The sequence below is a fragment of the Aotus nancymaae genome, unplaced genomic scaffold (genome assembly GCF_030222135.1).
Source record: "Aotus nancymaae isolate 86718 unplaced genomic scaffold, 86718_ANA_hifiasm-v0.15.2.pri h1tg000011l, whole genome shotgun sequence".
In the NCBI taxonomy this organism is placed as follows: Eukaryota; Metazoa; Chordata; class Mammalia; order Primates; family Aotidae; genus Aotus; species Aotus nancymaae.
This window is the reverse complement of record NW_026988422.1, coordinates 65320473-65329866: the sequence shown is the minus strand read 5'-3', so window position 1 is coordinate 65329866 and position 9394 is coordinate 65320473. Positions and strand designations below refer to the sequence as shown.

Sequence of the window (9394 nt, the reverse complement as noted above, 5' to 3'; positions counted from 1 at the left end):
TGTGTGTGTGTGTGTGTGTATACATACATATGAATATATATAGCAATATATATATATAAACTTCATACTTTCAATGACCTTGAAGTACAGCAAATACTTAACGTGTGTTAAAAGATGGAAACACAAAGATATATTATGAAGAGAAGGAGGAGTTGGAGGACCAGTTGGGTACAGAGAAGAGATTATGAAAGATCAAGTGAGTGCCTCTGGAAAAACTTCAAGAGCAAAAAGAAGATGGGCCTCATAAGCCAAAGCAATTAAATTCCTCTCCCTCTGACCACACCAAAGAGCATTTAACATGCATGATGGTCTCAGGTCAAGGGTATGTTAAATAGTTGACAGTTATGTGGCCTCTAGCTTTCCACGAGGTGGGGCATGACTTAACAAATCATACCATAAGCAACCAGAGAACCAAGGCCACAGCCGACAGAAATGCAACCAAGAGGGCAAAGATAATGGTTTGCCTGAGACAAAGATGGGAGGAATTTCCTAATTGTTCCCAGTATGCAGTACTTATCACAGAGATGAATAAGCTGCCAAAAGACCAACACCTCCCAATGTCTTACAAACCCATCTAGGTTTCACTGCCCAATGGAATGAAGTAAAATAAACTTAGTAGACTAAGGTTACCTTGGAATTATCAGTGCCCACTTAATGTTTTTTATGTAGCATTTTCTATAGCTAAATTTCCTCGTATACTTTAAGCACTTACCAGAGTACTTATCCTACATATTGGACATTTCCTAGAACTGCTGAAACAAGAGAAAGCACATTGGGATTATGTTGAGGAGGAGGAGGAATAATAAAATAACCTGACATTCAAAGCCCTGGTGATTTTAGCAAGGTAAAGTGGTTCAAAATACCCCAGTAGAGCTCTGGCCCTGTGATGCAAGCAGGCAAATTGTAAAAAGTTTAGATTGTTAGTCTACTTAGAAAAAAATTTAACTACATATCTCATTTGACTGTGCTTTGCCTGAAGGTCAATACAGTATAAAGGTTAAGGCCTTGGTTTCTGAAAATAAAGACTCTGGCTCTAATAATGGTTCTTCCCAGATTAATAGCTTAATAGCTGAGTAAGCTTGATCTTGGTCTTTAATAAAATCCCTAAGCCTCAGTTTCTCCATCTGAAAATTGGGCTAATAAAAATAGCTTATTCATATTGAGTGTCTTCTCTATGCCTTGCACTATCATATTAAACATTAACTCATTTAATCCTCTACATACCCAGTGAAAAAGATACTTATTATTACTTTCATTTTGCAGATGAAAATCTCATGTGAATAGAGAGATTGAGAACTTTCCCAGGTCACATGAGTAGGAAGTGGTAGGGCTGGAATGGGAGGTCAAGCAGCTGTGATCTATAGCCTGTACTGCTAGTCACTATACTGAATTACTAAAATAATACCAATTTCCATTAAGAAGCTAAGTTGAGGGCCGGGCACGGTGGCTCACGCCTATAATCCCAGCACTTTGGGAGGCCAAGGCGGGTGGATCACGAGGTCAAGAGATCGAGACCATCCTGGTCAACATAGTGAAACCCCATCTCTACTAATACAAAAAATTAGCTGGGCATTCTGGCGCATGCCTGTAATCCTAGCTGCTCAGGAGGCTGAGGCAGGAGAATTGCCTGAACCCAGGAGGCGGAGGTTGCGGTGAGCCGAGATTGTGCCATTGCACTCTAGCCTGGGTAATAAGAGCGAAACTCCGTCTCACAAAAAAAAAAAGAAGCTAAGTTGAGCTGATTATATGTATTTGTTTACTGGGACTGCCATTACAGAACACCACAGACTGAGTGACTTAAACAACAAAAATATATACTCTCAGTCAAAAGTCTAAGACCAAAGTGTCATCAGTATTGGTTTCTAGTGGGGCCTCTTGTCCTGGCTTACAGAGGACATCTTTCTTACAGTGTCCTTATGTGACTCTTCTTCTCTGCTCCTGCATGGAGAGAGAGAGAGAGAGAGAGAGAGATCTCAGGAGTCTCTTTCTCTCTTATGAGGACACCAGCCTTATCAGATTAGGGCCCTACCCCTATGACATCATTTAATCTTTTTTTTTTTTGAGATGGAGTCTTGCTCTGTGGCCCAGGATGGAGTACAGTGGCACAATCTCGGCTCACTGCAACTTCTGTCTCCTGGGTTCAAGCAATTCTCCTGCCTCAGCCTCCCTAGTAGTTGGGATTACAGCCACGTACTACCATGCCAGGCTAATTTTTGTATTGCTGGTAGAGGTTTTGCCATGTTGACCAGGCTGGTCTTGAACTCCTGATGTCAGGTGATCCACCTGCTTCAGCCTCCCAAAGTTCTGGGATTGCAACAGTGAGCCACTACACCTGGCCCCTGATTCAATCTTAATTACCTGCCTAAAGTCCCTGTCTCCAAAAATAGTCACATTGGAGGTTAGGGCTTCAACATATATATTTTACTGGGAAAATAATTCAGTCCATAATTCTATGTAAAGAATTTAGCATAGTAATTGATACACATAATAATTATTCACATAATGTTCAGTATGCTATGACAAAATGCCATAAACTGAGTGGCTTATAAACAACAGAAATCTCTCACAGTCGTGGAGGCTGGGAAGTCCAAGATCAAAGTACCAGCAGATCAAAGTGTCCGGTGAGACCTATTTTCTGGATCATGAATGGTGCCTTCTTGCTGTGTCGTCACATGGTAAAAGGAACTAGTTAGCTCTCTGGAATCTCTTTTATAAGAGTACCAATTCCATTCATCAGCACTCCACTCTAATGGCCTAATTGCCTCCCAAAGGCTCCACCTATTATTTCCATCACATTCATGATGAGGTTTTAACATATGAATTTGGAGGGGACACAAACCTTACCGTATAATAATCACTTAACAAACATTACCTATTGGTATCTTATGGACTTATTTGGCAAACTGTAGAAATTGTCAAGTTTAGTAGAAACATGAAAATCAGAAATTGAAAATTTTAAGTTTGTTAATGCCATTTGAACAAATCAATTAATTTCTGTCCATCTCCTTTTCTTAAGCTGTGAATTATGATACACCCATTATCAAACATTAGTATGACCATGTGTCTATGATCATATTCTTACAAAAATAACAGAATCTTAAAAAGATAGCTACTTTTGTAGGAACTAGGTGTTTTTTGTCACAACTACTTATATTTTGGAGGCTCTAGTCATTCCTGATCATCAGGCCTGCGTTTATCTAAAATTCTGATTCATGGAAATTTTAGGCCCTCTTCTTTGATTGGGCTGTCTGAAGTTTGGCCAGGTTACATATCTATATCCCAGCACTTCCCTCCGCTATTCTTCACTTTCAGTGGAGAGCGCTTTATAAATCCACCTCTTGTGAAGCATCTTAAATAGGCTGCAAGCTCATAATCTGTGTAAGTCTGATGGTTGCTGTCTTTTCAGAGAGGAAGTCACTGCCCATCATATAATGCTTTAATTTGAGGTAAGTGGAATCAAAGAGATCTGCTAAGGTTCTATTTTTAATGTAGTTTATTTCTTTTAATCTCCTTTTTATCCCATCTGTTTTATGACTGATCACACTAACTCTGGTCCCAATTAAAAATTGGTAATTTTAGGTTTCCAGAAAAGAGGGAAAACTCTATTTATAATGATGAATGTATCAGATGGACCTGCTGTAACTTAGGTTTTCCCTCTCTCTGGCCTTTCTGTGCTGAAAGTTTTGTCCTGCCTAGAATTGACTTTCTAATGAATTACGTGTAAATGTCAGCTTCCTCTCAACATTGGACACTCATGATATCTTCCTTCATATAAAGATGAACAATATCCATATTTTTTTGTTTAAGAGAAGGGATTTTCCAGATGACAAGGTCACCTCAAGTATCTTTTAAGTCTTTTTTTCTGGTAAAAAAGTTAGTCAAAATATTCAAACCATTTTTTACTTTATAGTTACATCTATTTCTCCTCCTCAATGTATCTAACATCAAGGACTTCAAAGTATTATGAGAAGCAATATGATGAAGCTGTGAAAATATTTTTGCGTTTTTAAAAAGTTGAAGAGTTTTTAACTTCTGTTGTGAGGTAAACATGATATTACACTACCTGAATATGGGAAAGTGAGTTAGGTAACTTTGAAAGGTGTTGTTCTATCTTAGATGACCACAGAGAACATCCATGTAAGGAGATGAATAAACAAGGCTGAAATCCAGCCAGAACTTTGCTCACTAACCTGTATACCCTGGCTCAGGGTTGTGTTCACATAGGAGAAAAGCACTTTTTTTGATTCACACAAAGGTACCATAAGGGATAAGGAGACTCTGCTCCAACCCTACATGTCCATGGATTTAGATTTTGTTCACTCCATTTTTTAATTGGTAATAACAAGTATTCTATTCTACAGCCATTTAAGGAGTATCGTTATATGCCATGGTCAATGTCCCCTATTCTTTCTGAAATATGTGATATCATTAGCACTATTTAGGAAGTCTGATTCCAGGGCATCATTCCAAACTAAATACAGAATGATGATCTTTGTACCTATGGCTTAAGGGAGTAAGAACAGTTGACAGCATTGAATGTTGTTGACTCACCAAAAGCATTTTTTTATCTGCAGACCCAGAAACATTTCCAGATCTGAACCTTGCTGTATCATGACATCATATGTATTTATGATATATTTTTAGTTCTCCCAGCTAAATTTCTTTTCCAAATGTGATCATCTTAAAGCAGCTACCAGGTGAAGAGTCAGAACACCTGAATTCAAGCATTGGCTTTACAACTTCTCACTTTTTGACCTTGAATGCGAGTCACTTGAGTTCTCAGGGTATTGCTTCCCTCTGAACAGCATGAACAGTGAAGAAAAACTAGCCTCTGACTCCACAGGGATGTTGTGAAAATAAATGAGATGCAGGTCTGGAGAGTCACTTTAAGCTCTTAGGAATGAAAGAACTTAAAGAGATATAAGGTTTCCGTAGTTATTCTTTATTTTTTCAGGCTCACAAGTGAGAAAGTTTCCACCTTGGTAAGTTTTGAAGAATACTGCCTCACTGACAAGCCCCCACAGATCTGTGGCTTTGCCTCGTCTTCATTCACAAAGTCTATTGTAATTCTGACTATTGACTCAGTGAAATTTTTAAAAATCTGCCATATCCTTGGACAACAAAGAAGAGTGGTCACACTCTAGGTGGGGCAAATTATCTGCCAGCAGTTGGACATCATACTATACAGGATCTCACACTGGGTGTTAAAAAAAAAAATCTAACAAGACAAATAAAGTGTTACATTGCAGAAAAGAGGAAGTTGCTAGGATAGAATTCCCACTCAGAATGTTGATCTGATACAGTCCAGAAGTCCATAGGAAATAAACTTCCAGCACTTTCTTTAGAAGAACTAAACTACATTTTGCCAATGTCAGAGATACACTCTTCTAATGCCAAGGTGGTTGTGAAAGAGAATCACAAATAACCAGCTAAAACTCCTGATCTTCTCTCTGCTCCCAGATGAAGAGACTCTGACAGGTGATATAGATAAGTACTGCATAACCTGTCACCTTATCTTCCTTAAGAGGGCAGCATAATCCATGGAGCTCACATAAACTCTTCAGCGGCTTTGATTCCATTGTGACATTCAGGAGAAAAGTTGACAGTCATGGATTAAAGGAAAACACTATAGTGAAGAGATACTTAACAATAGGTAGCTCTGACTAAAGATGTGTTTTGGCAAGAATTAGCTGGAAAGACACATTGGCATGCTGGCATGGATTTCTAAGCTAGTGGATCAAACTAACATCTTTGCCTTGATCTCATTAGGGCCCAGGTTGACTTACAGGCTTTGATTGTCTTCATTCATTCATTCTATAAATATTCATTGAGCACTGTAATGGAAATTGCTGGTAGTATCCCCAAATATATTCTTACCTCCTGTATTAGTCAGGGGTCTCCAGAGAGAGAGAGAGAACCAATAGGATACAGATAGATAGATATAAATATATGAGAGGGGATTTACTAGGGGAATTGGCTCATGTGATTATGGAGGCTAAGAAGTTCCATGACAGGCCATCCACAAGCTGCAAACCCTGGGATGCTAATGGTGTGGCTCAGTCCAAGTCTAAAATCCTCAGAACCAGGAAAGCCAATGGTGTCTTTTTCAGTCCAAGACCAAAGGTCTGAGAATCCTAAAGGGGACCTCTTGTTAGGTACTGGAGTCCCAAGGCTAGGGAACCTGGAGTTATCATCCAAGAACAGGAGAGGAAGAAGTTATCCCAGCCCCAGCAGCTAAATCAACATATTCACTTTCTCTCTGTTTTTTGTTTTCTCCCAGCCCTCAATAGATTGGATGGTGCATGTCCATGCTGACAGCAGATCTTCTCCACCTAATCCTTCAGACTCATATCTAATCTCTTCTGATAACACCCTTACGGACACACCCAAAAATCATGCTTTACCAAGTTGCTAGGTATTCCTTAATTCAGTCAAGTTGACACCTAAAATGAACCATAACACTTCCTTCCTGAGCTGATACCTGTTCAACTAAAATGTTCATTTTCCAGTTGCTCTTACAGGTGTGTGACCTAAGTGCGCACTAATGGAAACTGAGTGAAAGAGTAGGGGCAATTTCAGCATCACTTACCTTAAAGAAAATCCTTGGCCTGGACTTCTGCTCATTCTTGCCTGCTTACTGAAAGTGGCAAAGTCAGGCCTACCCACCAGCCATAAACTATTATGTAAGAGGAAAATAAACATCTGAATTTTAGAGTCTCTTCATTACATCAGCATATCCTGCACCTTTACAAATAGGTGTGCCTTCTTGATACTAGATTGTGTGCAACATGATGAAAATTCTGCTTAGCAAAGCACACATGGTGCATGGTCCCATGTAAAGTATCATCTAATTTCTATGATAGTCTTCTGTCTGGGAACAAAACCTGTGAGATAAGTGTGAACATACTTATCAATCAAAATAAAACAAGACAGGGAGCAAGAGTAAAAGAGTGGGTAAGAACTGGATTTCAGTGCCATGCAGGTATAAATTCAAGCTCTTGCAATAAATATCTTCTAGTAACCATGTCTTTAGGGAAATCATTTAACTTTTGTAAACCTCATTTTTATTCTTGTGAATTGGAGATAATAGAAATAATAATATGTGCCTAATAAGGCTGTGATGATGATCTAAAGAATCAGGCATGTAGATAGCTTAACCTGGGGCTTGAGTGTACCAAGTATAATTATCAGAGTTCAATTTTTTCATTGCTCTTGTTATTTCTAAATTCCATCAGGAGGGGCTTAAAGAAAAGATAGAAACATCATGATCTCATTCAAGTCATATTATATGAGGCAGGTGTCATCTTTCCCATTTTTAGATAAGAAAACTGAAACTTAGAGTGACCACTACTTAGTGAGTGGCTGAGCCAGAATTTATTTTCAGGTGTCTGATTCCAAAGCCCGTACTACTATACCAGATGCCCGACAATCAGACCCAGAAATCACTACTTAGATATTAGTCCAATGAGCTTAATTCTTCAAGGTTACGTCACAATTATCAGTTTCTTTCTACTGCCTACCATACAAGTAAAACCCTTCTGAGAGTAAAGTTTCCAAGTCTGGACCCCAGTGCATAAGTTAGTACCCTCTTCTGTGTTCCTATGGCACTTTGCATCTCTGTTATCATTTAGTCACCATCTTATAATTCTTTTTACTCATCTGACATCCTCCACTGGAATGTGAGCACCTGAAATTTGGATTTCTTAAATATCTCTGTCTCAGGACTTAGCATGATGCCTGGTATATACTAGGCACTCTATGAATAACTGTTATAAAGAATTGCCATATGAATAAAGAATAGACATTAAAAACTGGAGTGTGAGTAACCTACCTATTAAGGTGGTTATTTGTTTGATGCAAAGGAAATGGAGGCATTCAGTTTTGAAAATAAACGATTGGCAATAAAACATTTAATAAAATTCATCAAGCATAAGAAATTAGTACATAGTAGCCCCTTGATGGAAATAAATGTTTTCCAAAAGTCATATGCTGATTGCTTTGACCTCAAAGACAAAATGAAATGTTGTGCATCATCTGTAAGCGTTCAGTTAGCAAAAGCGTTTTTAACCTCAATGGAAACTGAAATACTGTAAAATTGTGTTAGAACAATTGTAGCAAACAACATACTTGAAATGCCAAAGAGAAACACACAACAAAAATCAAGATTCTGTTCTTCAGTGAGAATAGATTTAATTAGAGAAAGATAAGGAAGTAAACGTTGACTTTCAAAGACCCTGAAGGCATTTACTGTGCATTTTCACTGGGTTTAGAAGTTCAAGGCATTGGTTCTTTATTCTCCCTAATTCCACATCAAAGCTTCCAGCTTTCACTCTCTTTACTATAGAGATATTGCAAGCAATATTCTATATAGAATAGTCTGGATTCACCCCTTTTTTCTCATAAGTGGAACAAAGAGAGGGAGACAAATATATCTAAGATAACTGAAAAAGAATTGGAAACAAAAATAAATCCATGATTTGTCTACAGAAAGTTAAAGGGGGAGTGAGTAAACTGGCCAGAAATATAGTGCCTAGAGTGAAGTTTACTGACCTACAATGAGGGAATGTTAAAGAAATAAAGAGATGAGCAAAAGCTGCATATACATTTTTTTTTTTAAGTATTGAAACAGGTGGCAGGAAAGACAATGACTCACAGTATTCTTCCATGCTGGCCAACAAATAATATCATCAGCCCAAGGACTTTAGTTTGTTATTGAGAACAAACAGGAGGAGGAGATACTTTGTTACAGGGGAGGATAGGAGATGTGATAGAGAATTTTTCATTTACATGAATAGGTTAATTACAACTTGATTTATTTTTAAATTCTGAGAAGCTCAGCTGATGTCTGTGGAGAAGAGAACACAAAGGAACAACGTAATATGGAACTCTTTAACATGATATATATACAAAGACTATTGAAGCAGAGAAATCAGTAGGAAAATTCAAAACTAAGGGAGAAAGAATTTTGAACTATTCATCTAAGAATTTGGTCAGTATTAAAAAGCCAATAATTCCAGAAAAATCCTCCAAGTTATGTTCATAGGCTTAGCAGAATAAAAACAAGGCTTACTAGCTAAATGAGTGAGAGAGGAGAATTTTTTCTGCATTTTGGAAAATGTTCAGACTCTCTCATATTTCTCCACACCCCTCATGAGCATCACTGTAAAAACTGCCATCTGGACAAAAGACAGCAGCTCTGTTTCATGTAGGTATCAATGACCAAACTACTGCTCAAGGAAATCAGAGAGGACACAAACACATGGAAAAACATTCCATGTTCATAAATGGGAAGAATCAATATCATGAAAATGGCCATACTGCCCTAAGTAATTTGTAGATTTAATGCTATCCCTATCAAGCTACTATTGACTTTCTTTACAAAATTAGAAAATAC

At 38.0% G+C, this 9394-nt stretch overlaps 1 long non-coding RNA gene across 1 annotated transcript; it reads left to right on the top strand.

Moving 5' to 3' along the window:
* Positions 1–268: 268 nt before the first annotated feature.
* On the top strand, positions 269–9078 carry LOC110569167 (uncharacterized). The gene is made up of 3 exons (XR_002479307.2): positions 269–368; positions 3407–3446; positions 8831–9078. It is a non-coding gene; the product is annotated as an uncharacterized LOC110569167 (long non-coding RNA).
* Positions 9079–9394: the final 316 nt, after the last annotated feature.